We start from the raw sequence: 13,642 nt of genomic DNA, 5'->3' as shown, positions 1-13,642 counted from the left end.
CACCAACAGCTTGTTTCTAGTTCTCCTGTGATCACTATTACCCTTCTGTGTAAAATGCCATAAATGAGTCCATTTTAGACAGTATCTCTTATCTCCCCCATATGAAAGATGAGAAATTAACTCCCTCACACTAACTCCATCTCCTTTACTTTCCACATTCCAATTTTTGTTTATATATGTATTTTTTTAGGTCTGGTAGCAACTGCCTTCATGTTGAGTTGCTGTTTCCAATGTATGGACTTCAACCCTCTTACACTGACTCCTAAAAGACAGCTTCAGACAAAGGCCAACAGATGAGATTTTAGGGCCAATTTTAGGCCCTAATTTAACAGTGTGGGGGAGGTGTTTGAGGGCTGGAAGCCAGGTTGGTAGCCTGGAAAAGCCCAGGCTTTTGAGGAAGGCTGGCAGATCTGGGCTCAAACTCAGTTTTGCCTTGCATTAGTTTCACAACCTCTCTAAGTCTGTTTTCTCATCTGCAAACTGGGGTTCTGGGAAGGATTAAATGAAATGATGTATGTAAACATTTAGCATGGTGTCCAAAACAGAGTCCCTGCTTAGTAGACATCTATCCCTTCCTTTCTTCACCTTCGCATTCTCCCTGCCTTCCTGGTGAGGCTCTGTCCAGGTAAGGCGGGCCCTGGGACTCTCCACAGTGAGTTCCTTCCTGGCCCTCTTTGGAAGAGGGTGGAAATTAGCATGGGTAGAGAGGCCACTAAAATGCAGCCTGTAGACTCTCTTGTTACTTTGACGCTTTGTGATGGGCAGATGTTATGATAGTCCCCTCCCTCTTCTATTTCCAGTCTTCTGAAGGATTTGAGAGCCCTTTCAGGAAAATGAACCAGATCAGAAGAGTCAATGGTTTTGGTCATTCATTAACTCCTTCATTTAACAAAGATTTTATGAGCTCTTCTAGTAGGCCAAATATTATGCTCAGCACTAGGGATTGGTGATCCAAAATTGGCATGAAAATAAATGAACATTAATCAGCTAATCAAATAAATATAAAACTGCAACTGTATTTAGTTATCTAAAGAAAAAGTAAGAAGTGCTATATGAATGCCTAGTGAGGGTGTGACCTAGTGACCTAGTGAGTGATAACATTTGAACTGAATTTTGAGGGATGAGTAGGAGTTAACGAGGCACAGGGCCAGCAGAAGTGGATCTGACAGAAAGCAGAGCATATACAAACTCCTGTGGCAGCAAGAAAATAATGAGTACAGAGGACTAAGAGAGTCCAAAGGGCTGGAACAGAGAGGCCCGGGTCCATGAGCACTAGGGGTAGAGGTATCTATACAGGGCTCACTGAATTATGTTAAGGAGTTTTGTCTCTACCCTAAGAGCATTGGGAATCACTGCAAAATCCTAAGCAATGGTGATTGAGCAGGCTGACATATTCAGTTTTAAATTTCTGAAAGATCACCCTGGCAGTGGAATAGAGAGAGAGCTGGAGGAAACCAACTAAGAGAATACTGCTGTAGGTCTTGACTAGGGGAGGTAGTGTTGTTGATAGTAAGAAGCGGACACATTGGAGAGCTATTAGGGGATAATCTTTAACAGAACTTGGTGATGAATTGAGAACACATAAATAAGCAAGCTTCATGATGCCTACATAGGTTCATGCATGGAGCCTCTCTGGGCATGTTTCCTCATCTGTAAACTGAAGGTTGATGAAATTCTGTGTCAGCATGCAATACAGACCTGGTAAAACTTGAGGGCACACAAATGAATTATGCCCATTATTTATAATGTGAGGCTCCTTAGGGTATTCACCAATGATACATCCAATAAGGGGTTAATATCCAAAGTATATAAAGAACTCGTACAACACCAAAAAACAAACAATCCAATTAAAAAGTGGGCAGAGGACCTGAATAGACACTTCTCCAAAGAGGACATACAGATGGCCAATAGACATATGAAAAGATACTCATCACTAATCATCAGAAAAATGCAAGTGAAAACCACAATGAAATGTCATCTCACACCTGTCAGAATGGCTATCATCAAGAAGTCAACATACAACAAGTGCTGAGGAGGATATGGAGAAAAGGGAACCTTCCTGCCCTGTTGATGGGAATGCAGTTTCGTGTAGTTACTGTGAGAAATAGTATGGAGATTCCTCAAAAAACTAAAAATGAAACTGCCTTATGACCCAGTGATTCCACTTCTGAGTATATATCCAAAAAAACCCAAAACATTAATTCAAAGGAATATATGCATGCACCCCTGCCTGGCTTGTGGTGACTCAGTGGATAGAGTGTCGATCCGAAATGCTGAGATTGCTGGTTCAAAACCTGGGCTTATGCAGTCAGGGCACATACAACAAGCAAGCAATGAACAACTAAGATGAGGAGGCCATGAGTTCATAGTTCTCACTCCCCCTACCTCCTCTCTCTGTAAAATCAATAAATAATATCTTAAAAAATATATATGTGCATCCATATGTTCATTGCAGCATTATTTACAATAGCCAAGACATGGAAGCAACCAAAGTGCCTATCAATAGATGAGTGGATAGAAAGTGGTAGTACATATATACAATAAACTATTACTTGGCCATAAAAAGAATGAAATCTTACTATTCATGACAGCATGGATGGATCCAGAGGGTATTATGCTAAGCAAAATAAGCCAAACAGAGAAAGACAAATACCACATGATTTCACTTATATGTGAATCTAAAGAACAAAATAAATGAACAAACAATAGAAACAGAATCATAGATATAAAAAATGGACTGATAGTTGCCAGAGGAGAGAGGGGTTGGGGGTCTGAGTGAAAAAGGTGAAGAGATTAAGTATGAATCTATAATTACAAAGTAGTCACAGGAATGTAAAGTACAGCATAAGGAATATAGTAAAAAATATTGTTATAACTCTGTATGGTGCTAGGTGGGAACTTGAAATATTGGGGGACCACTTTGTAAAGTATATGACTATCTAATCACTGTGCTGTACACCTGAAACTAATAAAAAATAATATTGAATGTAAACTGCAATTGAAAAAATAATAATGTGAGAATCCTTATTTACATTCTTCCCTCTCAGCATTTACTCATATCTTACTAGTCACCATTAATCAGTAAGCTTGCCAAAAACAAGGGGACCCAAAATCCAAGATAAAATGGGGAGAAAAAAAACACCAGAACAGCAAGGTCACATGATTCAGCAAGGAAAAATGAGGGTGCAGCCCTGGGCAGGGCAAGAATGTCTGCCCTGTTCTCTTAGCCTGGCCTGGGACCAGTGGTGAGATAAAATGGGCAGCAGGCAGACTCCATCAGACTAGACTCTTCTTTCTCTTATTAAAAAAATTTTTTTAAAGGATTTTTTATTTTTATTTATTTATTTTTTTAAAAAAGATTTTATTTATTCATTATAGAGAGGAGAGAGAGAGAGAGAGAGAGAGAGAGAAGAGGGGAGGAGCTCCATATGTGCCTTGACCAGGCAAGCCCAGGGTTTTGAACCGGCAACCTCAGCGTTTCCAGGTTGACGCTTTATCCACTGCGCCACCACAGGTCAGGCCTAAAAATTTTTATTAAAAAAGAAAAACATGTTCATTTTAGAAATATGTCTTTCTTTCTTTTTTTTTTTTTTTTTAAGATTTTGTGTACCGGTTTCGATTCCCAGTCAGGGCACATAAGAGAAGCGACCATCTGCTTCTCTCCTCCTCCTTCTCCCCTTTCTCTCCCTCTTCCCCTCCAGCAGCCAGTGGCTTCATTGGTTAGAGCATCAGCCCCAGGCACCAAGGATAGTTCAGTTGGTCTGAGCCCATCAGCCTCAGGCACTAAAAATAGCTTGGTTGACTCAAGCATTGGCCCTTGACGGGGTTGCTGGGTGGATCCCAGTTGGGGCACATGCAGGAATCTATTTCACTATCTCCTTCCCTCCCACTTAATAAAAAAGATTTTGTTTATTAATTTTACAGAGAGAGAAGGGGTTGGGAAGCAAGAAGCATCAACTCATAGTTGCTTCACTTTAGTTGTTCATTGCTTATTTGTTGTATGTGCCTTGACTGGGCAAGTCCAGAGTTTTGAACCGGCAACCTCAGCATTTAGCCACTGCACCACCGCAGGTCAGGCCTACTCTGATATTTTCAATTCTACTCCATTTTATTTTGTTTTTCAAATGCTGACAGCAAGTCACTTTGCTTTTCAAGACTCACTAACCTGTTCTATTAGAAGCAATTCCATGATCTAGTTACTCAATGCCCGGTTATTTGGTATGTGAATTGCTACCAACTTCTGCCGTTATAAATAGTGCTGTTCTGATCATCCTTGTAACTATTCCTTTGTTAACATTTCATGATCATTTTTTTTCCTTTAAGAGAAGTTCTAGAGGTGGAACTAAAAAAACAGAGGATGTATAAAATTGTAGGAGAATTTACTATTTATAGTCATATTAGCTCCCTGAAAAGTTGTATCAAATAAAATTTATAGTTTGATGTCATAATTTTTCAGTTAATGAATATATTAGTTACATACATCTTGCTGCCTAACAAATTATCCAAAAACTTAGCAGCTTAAAGCAATTAGTATTTATTATATCATGTTTCAGTAGGTGACTTAGCTAGCTCCTCTGGCTCAAGGATTCTCAGAAAGCTGAAAGCCAGGTGCCAGCCAAGGCTGTTGGCCAGAGACATTGGTTCTTTGCCTTGTGGACCTCTCTAAAGAGATACTCACCACATGGCAGCTGGCCTCCAGTAGAGCCAGGGCACCAAAACAGGGAGGAGGCATCAAGCAAGATAAAAAATCACAGTCTTTTTTGTAACCTAATCTAGAAAGTGACATCCCATGACTTTTTTTTCTTTTTTTTTGTTTTATCCCATGACTTTTGTATTCTGCTTAGCAGAAGTCAGTCACTAGGTCCAGCCACACTCAAGGGGAAGAGGTTACACAACAGCATGAACACCACAGGTGGGGATTGCTGATGGCCATTTAGGGGATACCTACCACACTGGAATATTATGGTAAGGTGACCAATTGTCCTACTTTAGGGAGGACAGTCCTCCTTTTGTAAGTTCTGTCCTCCCTTGAAAAGTGTCCTCCTACATGTCCCCCTTTTTGATATTGGAAGACTAATCTGTAAATGTCTGTATTTGATCGATGCAGAATAGATCCATTGTGTGTGATGTGACATATTTGTATTTCACATGACAATTTGTCAAAGATCAGTACAGTGCGATGAGACGCGATTATAAGACGCATGCGCTCTGCACGGGAGACCTTGAGAGAGCACACAAATGGCTTTGTGTACTTCTTACTGAAACACGACATGGCACACACAACATTGTAGATTCATGATTATTTCTTTCTCAGTGAATATTCAGTCATAGACAGGTAAGCACAATTCATGTTTTATTAATTCGTTATCTATTTAATAGTTTCCAAATACATATAATTTTATTTACAAGTATTTTCCTGAAATTCAAGTTTTAAAGTGGAAATCTAACCCCAAACCATATCTATTAATAACATATTATGATTGAATAGTTGCATAAAACAGACAGTTTTTAATTAGAAAATGATAAATACACCCAAATATCACTCCAAATTAGTGGTTTTGTTCGATATTTAGTTTTGTTAATTTAGCTTCCGGAAAATTCGCCTACCATGATGTAATGGTTTTGGTTCCTAATGTGCTTGCATTGTTCCTGTAGCTCTATATTTTATTTTTAATTTTTAATTTCATTTAAGGGATGAAAAAATAAAAAAAGAGAAAATGCCATTTCAACGATAAATTGAAAAATGAATTTGCATTCCTCATATCAAAGAAAGATACCATTGTTTTCTGCAATATTTGCAGTGGAGAATTTTGTATTGCAGTTGGGGGCAGCGCAGCAATAATGAAACACTTGACCACCAACAAACATAAGCAATCATTAGATGCATCAGCTTCCAGTTGTAAAGTAACACGTTTTTTTAAAACTTCAAATTATTATGAAGATGAAAAATAGTTGGTTGCAATGGAGGGAACATTTGCATTTCATACCATAATTCACAATCAAAGTTTTCATAATATGGATTGTACAACTAAATTATTGAAAAAGTTTCACAATGCAAAATTTTCCTGTGCCAGGACAAAATGCAAGGCTATTTTGAAATCAGTATTTAAAAATTACTGTGACAAAATACGTACAGAGGACTTGGAAACGCAGCATTTGTAATGAGTTTATCTGATGCATCAAATCATAATGAAATTAAACTGTATCCAATAGTAGTTAGATATTTTAATGTCACCAAGGGCATTCAAGTAAAAATTTTAAATTTAGAATGTATTGAGGGTGAAATTTCTGAAATTTTGTCAAAGCATTTATACAAAGTAATAAATGAAAACAATTTGAAATCCAAAGTTGTTGCACTAACGGCTGATAATACAAATACAAATTTTGGTGGACAAAGACACAAAGGGGTGAATAATGTGTATGTAAAATTACAAGAGTTACTCCCAAAGAAAATACTAGAAATAGGTTGTAATGCACATATTTTGTCAAATGCAATCAACACAGCGTCATGTGCCATCCCAATTGATGTAGAATAATAACTACAATTTATTTGCCTTTTAGTCATTTTACCATTCGTGTTGCTACTTTAAAACAATTTTGTGAAGAAGCAAATGTTGAATACAAAAAACTTTTAGGATATTTAAAAGTTAGATGACTTGCTCTAACACCTGATATAGAGAGTGTTCTACAATTATTTGAGCCTCTTTGTTCATATTTTTTTGTTGTTGTTGTATTTTTCCGAAGCTGGAAACGGGGAGAGACAGTCAGACAGACTCCCGCATGCGCCCGACCAGGATCCACCCGGCACGCCCACCAGAGGCGATGCTCTGCCCACCAGGGGGCGATGCTCTACCCCTCCGGGGCGTCGCTCTGTTGCGACCAGAGCCACTCTAGTGCCTGGGGCAGAGGCCAAGGAGCCATCCCCAATGCCCGGGCCATCTTTGCTCCAATGGAGCCTCGGCTGCGGGAGGGGAAGAGAGAGACAGAGAGGAAGGAGAGGGGGAGGGGTGGAGAAGCAGATGGGCGCTTCTCCTGTGTGCCCTGGCCGGGAATCAAACCCGGGACTTCTGCACGCCAGGCCGACGCTCTACCACTGAGCCAACCGGCCAGGGCTTGTTCATATTTTTTAAGTTTAGACAAATGTCCTAAAATCCTGGAATCATTTTTCAATAATAAAATATCTGAGATATTAATGTATTTTGTACATAATCAATCAACTACTTTTCACAAAATGATTCAAAATATTGAAGGTGAACACATTTCAGCTACAGAAGTTAGTCTTATTTTGAATGACTTTATCCTTCAATATAAATATCCTTTTGAATAAAAATTTCTTTAATTATAAAAATTGTCAGATTTAGAGGAATCAAATCCAGGCATAACAGAAAATTTTTTCAAAGAAGTGCAGAATTTTTACCAGACATGTTTTCAATATAATGAAGAATGGTCTGAAACAAACATCACGGGAAGTAACAGTTTTCAATGGTGTTTTTTCACTTCATTGCAAGTACAGTATATTGGACAGATATTGAATCTTGTCTTGAGTTATTATCTAAAGAAATGCCAGACAGGCCCTGGCCGGTTGGCTCAGCGGTAGAGCGTCGGCCTGGCGTGCGGGGAACCCGGGTTCGATATCCGGCCAGGGCACATAGGAGAAGCGCCCATTTGCTTCTCCACCCCCCCACTCTGTCTCTCTCTTCCCCTCCCGGCAGCCAGGGCTCCATCGGAGCAAAGATGGCCCGGGCGCTGGGGATGGCTCCTTGGCCTCTGCCCCAGGCACTAGAGTGGCTCTGGTCGCGGCAGAGCGAGGCCCCAGAGGGGCAGAGCATCGTCCCCTGGTGGGCAGAGCATCGCCCCTGGTGGGCGTGCCCGGTGGATCCTGGTCGGGCGCATGCGGGAGTCTGTCTGACTGTCTCTCCCCGTTTCCAGCTTCAGAAAAAAGAAAAAAAAAAAGAAGAAGAAAAAAAAAGAAATGCCAGACATCAAAATAGACAACTGTCTCTTTGAAGAAATTAGAAGACTGAATGTATATTTAAATTCTGAAAAATTAATACAATGGGAAAATGAACATGTCAAATTGATAAAAGATGGGTGGAAATATTCAGCCATTTCAAAAATGACCATATTCCGTGTGAAAATTTATTTATTCTGTTCAATTTACATTGTGCTGCCCTGGAACTAAAGCAGCAGTTGAGTTTTTTCAATTGCTCATGATTTTTGGACAAGTGAGAAATCGAGATTGAATGTTGATACTCTAGCTGCAGCACTTGCTGTAAAACTCAATATAAAGAATATTTGTTGTTCAGATATTCCCAATATATTGTTACAAGATGATACATTGAGAAAAAATATTCATTCTTACAATTATTATTAAAAATTAACAGGCATGTAAGCATAATTACAATATAAAATATTACAAATGTTTTTATTATGCATTTATCATATGTATTATTGTTGCAGTGAATAAAATGTTTCTTTTATTTACAATATTGTTTTCTTCAATTTATGTTTGTCCTCCTTTTCATTGTAAAAAAAGTTGGTCTTCTTAATTATGGGCATTGTTGACATTAGAATTCTTCAAGTCTCGCCTGACCAGGCGATGGCAAAGTGGATAGAGCATCAGAATGGGACGTGGAAGACCCAGGTTCAAAATCCCGAGGTCGCTGGCTTGAGTGCAGCTCATCCAGCTTGAGTGCAGGATCATCAGCTTAAGCGTGGGATCATAGGCATGACCCCATGGTCACTGGCTTGAGCTCAGAGTTTACTGGCTTGAAGGCCAAGGTCGCTGGATTGAGTAAAGGGGTCACTCACTCTGCTGTAGCATCCTAGTCAAGGCACATATGAGAAACTAATCAATGAACAACTAAGGTGCTGCAACAAAGAGTTGAAGTTTCTCATCTCTCTCCCTTCCTGTCTGTCCCTATCTGTCCCTCTTTCTGACTCTCTCTCTCTCTCTCTGTCTCTGTAAAAAAAAAAAAAAAGAATTCTTCAAGTCTCTTGCTGTCTGAGCCCAGTGTGAATGCTCCGCAGTGCCCAGCTGAGGCTGGAGGCTGGTGTGGAGAGAATCGACAGTACTGCATGGATGCCCTGCTGGTCAGTGTTCCAGCCGGAAGCTACACCTTCCAGGTGGCCAGATCCAGTGCCTTTTTTTTTTTAAACTTATTGATTTTAGAGAGAGAGAAGGGAGAGAAAAATAGAAACATTAATTTTGTCGTTCCACTTATTTATGCATTCACTGGTTGATTCTTTTTGTTTTTAAGATTTTATTTATTGGCCCTGGCCGGTTGGCTCAGCGGTAGAGCGTCGGCCTGGCGTGCGGGGGACCCGGGTTCGATTCCCGGCCAGGGCACATAGAAGAAGCGCCCATTTGCTTCTCCACCACCCCCCTTCCTCTCTGTCTCTCTCTTCCCCTCCCGCAGCCAAGGCTCCATTGGAGCAAAGATGGCCCGGGCGCTGGGGATGGCTCCTTGGCCTCTGCCCCAGGCGCTAGAGTGGCTCTGGTCGCGGCAGAGCAACGCCCCGAATGGGCAGAGCATCGCCCCCGGTGGGCAGAGCGTCACCCCTGGTGGGCGTGCCAGGTGGATCCCGGTCGGGCGCATGCGGGAGTCTGTCTGACTGTCTCTCCCCGTTTCCAGCTTCAGAAAAATACAAAAAAAAAAAAAAGATTTTATTTATTTATTTAAAGATTTTGTTTATTGATTTTAGAGAGAGGGAGCAAGATCATAGTTGCTTCACTTTAATTGTTCATTTATTGCTTCTCATATGTTCCTTGCCCCGCAAGCCAGGGGTTTCCAATCAGCAACCTTAGCATTTCAGGTTAATACTCTATCCACTGTGTCACCAAAGGCCAGGCAAGATTTTATTTATTTATTTTACAGTGTGGGGGAGCAAGAAGCATCAACACAATAGTTGCTTCACTGTAGTTGTTCATTGATTCTTATTGTGTGTGCCTTAACCAGGCAAGCCTGGGGTTTTGAACCAGCTACTCATGTTCCAGGTTGATGCTTTATCCACTGCAACACCACAGGTCAGGCTTTTTATCTTTTAGAGAGAGAGAGAGAAGGGGAGGAGAGAGATGAGAAGCATCAGTTCGTAGTTGTTCCACTTTAGTTGTTTACTGATTGCTTCTCATACGTGTCTTGACCGGAGGGCTCCAGCCAGCAATCCTAGGATCATATTGATGATCACACAAGTTGGTGACCCTGTGCTCAAACCTACCAGCCCGTGCTCTATCTGGAGACCTTGGGGTTTCAAACCAAGGCCATCAGCAGTCCCAGGTTGACGCTGAGCTACCACTGGTTGATTCTTTTTCTTTCTTTCTTTTTTAAACTGTTCGTGCTCTTTTAAAAAAAAATTTTTTTTTTATTTGAGAAAGAGGAAGGGAGAAAAAGAGAGACAGGAACATCAATCTGTTCCTGTATGTGTCCTGACTGGGGATCAAACCAGCAATCTCTCTGCTTCAGGACGATTCTCTAACTAACTGAGCTATCCAATCAGGTTCATTGGTTGATTCTTGTATTTGCCCTGACCAGGGATCAAACCTACAACCTTGATACTGTATATTGGAATGATACTCTAACTGAGCAATCTGGCCAGGGCCAAGGTCCTGTACTTTTTATTCATTTTAGAGAGGAGGGAGGGAGAGAAGAAGGGAGCGAAGGAAGGAAGAAGGGAGGGAGGAAGGGAGACGGGGGGGGGGAGAGAGAGTGAGAGAGAGAGAGAGAGAGAGAGAGAGAGAGAGAAGGGGAAAGAAGCAAGAAACATCAACTCCCATATGTGCCTTGACCAGGCAAGCCCAGGTTTTCAAACTGGTGACCTCAGCATTCCAGGTCTATGCTCTATCCCTGGAGCCGGGAACCTTTTTGGCTGAGAGAGCCATGAACACCATATATTTTAAAATGTAATTCTGTGAGAACTATACAATGACTTGTGTATGTTACGCATTATCCAATAAAAATTTGGTGTTGTCCTGGAGGACAGCTGTGATTGGCTCCTGCCACCCACAACCATGAACATGAGCGATAGAAAATGAATGGATTGTAATACGTGAGAATGTTTTATATTTTTAACGTTATTATTTTTTTATTAAAGATTTGTCTGCGAGCCAGGTGCAGCCATCAGAAGAGCCACATCTGGCTCGTGAGCCATAGGTTCCTGACCCTTGCTATCCGCTGCGTCACCATACCTCAGGCATGAGCTTTACTTTGAAGACAGTAGGAAAGAAATTTACTGAGGAATGCCTTCAGGTACAAAGTGATGAATGACTATCTCTGAGTCTCAAGAAACATTTTTCTCTAACCAAATGACTTTTAGATATTTCATACCTTTCCTGTGGCCTGGTCTGATAGCCAAAATTCTACAGAAATTGATGAGTTTTTACTCAAATAAGAAATCTGGGGGAAAGGAGTAGACTTTTACATAATAATGAACTGGATTTTTTAGCAAAGTGCTTTATATTTAAGACAAATAAAAACCCTACCACTGCTCTTTTCATGGGGCCTTAGAAACAGTCGGCTGCATCAGGACGAGGTGGAACAATTTTTTCCCCGTCACTGGCTCTTGGACACTCATCAAAGTGAACGATGAATGAAAATTTCATACCTTTTATGAAAATCATATAACCAAAGAAGTTGCTGCTGGTGCTCTGGGTAAAGAATGGAAGGGTGTCGGGAGCCAATCTACAACTGCTGGCTGACAAGGTCACAGCAGAAGAAGATCAAAAACTGCTGATTGACAAAGTCACCGCAGTGAAGACCAACGGCTGCCAATGGCTGCGGGTTGACAAAGTCACCGCAAAGGAAAGGCACAACGATACTTCCCCCTTTGACCTTTTTGAATTAATCTGGCCTTATATCCCCCCTTTTCTGGGTGTGTGCTATCATTTATGGCACAGGGATAATAGTACCGTGCTTTCCCTGTAGATTCGTAGTAATTTCTTTGGAAATGAGACAGAGGGTGTGAGTTCCACAGAAAAGCCTGTAAGCCCCTTGAACTGGGCTCATAGACATAAGAGGCTGGCTATGATATCCCTCGTAAAGGTTTAAGTTTGTAGGAGAATTTCTTCTTATTAATCATGTTAGAAAGAATAGATTGTGACTTATGAATAGGTAGGAAACAGTAACTATACACAGAGCACCTTTCAGCCTTCACTTAATTCATCACTTTACCTCCCTAGCCTTTTCATGTGGTAGAGTAAAGAAACTTTCCATTCTTCTTGCATACCTGACCTGCAGGTGGTGGAACACTCTGAGAAAAGTAAAGTTAAAACTTAATTAGTGTATGAATATAGTAAATAAATAAAATTTGACTAGACAATAGAATCCTAGACAAGGTAGAGTTATTAATTAGTACTGACCTTTTGGAAGTTTGTATCAATATTGTTATTGCTGTTCAAGTTATTGTATAATTGTACTTTGAATGACTTACCACCTGATTTATAGTTTATAGAAATGAATTAACTGTTACCTAGAAAATGTAACCATAGTGAAACAAAAACAATGATTAATCAATGTATTCTGAATACCATGTGATTGTAACTTAGTGTGTGTGCATAAAAAGAAAGCTAGACCAGCATTTGGCAGAGATGCCTGGCAGTAAATGCTAACTGGAGAATAAAGAGAAAGAAAAGAATTCGGCTCTCTCACTCGATTTGCGCCGACGCTGTCTCTTCCTGTGGAACCCCTGGATTCCCCCCGGGGCTGGACCCCGGCAGAAGGGTTAGTTATGTGATTTGAATGTGGTGGGAATGACAAATACGGTTTCCCCATTAAGCAGGGGTCTTGACCCATGGCCACATCTGCTTACTACTGAGTAAGGGGCATTCCTGTTATAGACCAGGAGGACTGGATAGAAAAAGCACAAATCTGTTCGGGTTGCATTGTAGACGCTGATCTCAGTGTTCTCAACTTAATCATTGTAAAAAAAAAGGGGGGAGAGAAAGATATTCCTGGTCCCATTGATAACTACTACTATGCCTTGTTGCCTGGGGCCCAAAAGAGTTAGTAGAATGTGCAAACTTTTCTATCTTTCTAAAGAAGACATCTGCCAATATGTTGTGAGAAAGCCCCTAAACAAAGAAGGTAAGAAACCTAGGACCAAAGCACCCAAGATTTGGTGTCTTATTACTCAAACAAATGTCAGTATATTGCTCTGAAGAAACAACCTACAAGACAAATAAGGAAGAGGCCATACATAGAATATGCTGAATTTTTGGCTAAGAGAATGGAGGCCAAAAAACACCGGAAACACATTGCCAAGAGACGTAGGCTGTCCTCTCTAAGAGCTTCTAACTGTAAGTCTGAGTCCAGTCAAAAATGAGTTTTTCTAAGACTAACAAAAAGATAAGATTAAACAGCAAAAAAAAAAAAAAGAGAAGATAAAGTTAAAGCTTTACTACAAAATGCACCAAAATGCATTTATTTCATAAGTGAATTACTGGTTTCTATACCTGGAATATTCTGTATGTTTTATTTATTGAATGTTTACATTTTTGGAAGGAAAATATTTTTATTAAAAAATTGGCCTGACCAGATGTTGGCACAGCGGATAGAGCGTCGGCCTGGGATGCAGAGGTTCCAGGTTCAAGACCCCAAGGTCACTGGCTTGAGCGCAGGCTCACGCGGCTTGAGTGTGGGCTCATGCT

The 13,642-nt window shown here is 40.6% G+C and overlaps 1 pseudogene; it reads left to right on the top strand.

Moving 5' to 3' along the window:
• Positions 1–9,078: 9,078 nt before the first annotated feature.
• On the top strand, positions 9,079–13,317 carry LOC136377098 (small ribosomal subunit protein eS6-like; annotated as a pseudogene).
• Positions 13,318–13,642: the final 325 nt, after the last annotated feature.

The sequence above is a fragment of the Saccopteryx leptura genome, chromosome 6 (genome assembly GCF_036850995.1).
Source record: "Saccopteryx leptura isolate mSacLep1 chromosome 6, mSacLep1_pri_phased_curated, whole genome shotgun sequence".
NCBI classification, from domain to species: Eukaryota; Metazoa; Chordata; class Mammalia; order Chiroptera; family Emballonuridae; genus Saccopteryx; species Saccopteryx leptura.
The sequence above is the reverse complement of the archived record's forward strand: the minus strand, read 5'-3'. Positions and strand labels throughout refer to the sequence as shown.